Genomic DNA, 1,938 nt, shown 5'->3' with positions numbered 1-1,938 from the left:
AGTTCTACACTTCAAGTTATGAGGAACTCCTGTTTTCCAGAGGGGCTTTACCATTGACCACATGTGAGTGCTGTAATTTCTCTACTTCCACACCAACACTGTTTTTGTCCATCTTTTTTATTATAGCACCCTAGGATGTGAAGTAGTATCTGTGGATTTCATGTGCATTTTCCTAAAAACTGATGTTGAGTATCTTTTCATGGGCTTATTAGCCATTTGTATATCTTTGGAGAAACTGTTGATTCAGATTCCTTGCCCATTTTTTAATTGTTTTGTCTTTTTCTTGTTGAGTAGTAAGAGTTCTTTACATATTCTCAATACAAGTATCTTATCAGATATATGATTTGCTAACATTTCCTCCCATTCTGTGGGTTGTCTTTCCACATTCTTGCTGGTGTCCTCTGAACCATAAAAATTTTTAGGTTTGCCCCTGTTTGGCTCAGTGGATAGAGCGTCGGCCTGCGGACTCAAGGGTCCCAGATTCGATTCCAGTCAAGGGCATGTATGGTTGCGGGCACATCCCCAGTAGGGGGCGTGCAGGAGGCAGCTGATTGATGTTTGTCTCTCAGTGTTTCTAACTCTCTATTTCTCTCCCTTCCTCTCTGTAAAAAATCAATAAAATATATTTTAAAAAAAATTTTAGGTTTGGTGATGTTCAGCTTATTAATTTTTTTTATTTTATTACTTGGTGCTTCTGAGGTCATATCTAAGCCACCAGTTGCCTAATTAAAAGTAATGAAGGTTTACACCTATGTGGTCTTCTAAGAGTTTTATAGTTTTAATTTTTTCAATTAGATCACATTCATTTTTTTAAAATATATTTTATTGATTTTTTTACAGAGAGGAAGGGAGAGGGATAGAGAGTTAGAAACATCGATGAGAGAGAAACATTGATCAGCTGCCTCCTGCACACCCCCTACTGGGGATGTGCCTGCAACCAAGGTACATGCCCTTGACCGGAATCGAACCTGGGACTCTTCAGTCCCCAGGCCGACGCTCTATCCAGTGAGCCAAACCGGCTAGGGCGATCACATTCATTTTTTACTTAGTTTTTGTATATGATGTGAGGTAGGGTCCAACTTCATTCTTTTGCATGTGGATATCAAGTCATCCCAGCATTATCTGTTGAACAGTTATTTTTTTCACATTGAATAGTCTGGCACCCTTTTTGGGAATCATTTGACATAACTGTGGGGTTTTATTTCTGTACTCATTTCTATTCCATTGGTCTATAAATCTGTTCTTATGCCAGGACCACACTGTGTTGATCACATAGCTCTATACTAACTGAAATTGAGAAGTGTAGCCCTCCAACTTTGATCCTTTCCAAGATATTTTCTGAATTTCTTGTCTCAGTCCTTTGAATTTCCATATGAATTTTTAGATTAGTTTATCAGTTTCTGCAGTAAAAGTAGCTAGGATTTTGATGGGGATTATATTGAATCTGTAAATCAATTTGGAGAGTATTGCCATTTTAATACTATTTATTGCCTTCCAGGTTATGAACCTAGGATGTCTTTCAATTAATTGGTTTGGGTCTTTAATTTATTTCAATTATGTTTTGTAGTTTATGAGTGTATAATTCTTATAATTTTATTAAATACATTCATAAATGTTTTATTCCTTTTGCTACTATTATAAATTGAAAATTTTCTTAATTTCATTTTCAGATTGTTAATTGCTAGTGTAGAGAAATATAATTGATATTTGGAGCTTGTATCCTCCAATATTTCTTAAATTTTTATTAGTTTTTACAGGTTTTCTAATGTGGATTCATTAAGATTTTTTACATCTAGAATCCTATCGTCTAAGAACAGAGATAGTTTACTTCTTTCTTTTTATTTTTTAATTTTTAAAAAATATATTTTTATTGATTTCAAGAGGAAGAGGAGAGGGAGAGAGAGATAGAAACATCAATGATGAGAGAGAATCATTGAT

This window comes from Myotis brandtii, unplaced genomic scaffold, assembly GCF_000412655.1.
Source record: "Myotis brandtii unplaced genomic scaffold, ASM41265v1 scaffold1464, whole genome shotgun sequence".
Classification (NCBI taxonomy): domain Eukaryota; kingdom Metazoa; phylum Chordata; class Mammalia; order Chiroptera; family Vespertilionidae; genus Myotis; species Myotis brandtii.
Note: the sequence above shows the minus strand (reverse complement) of the source record.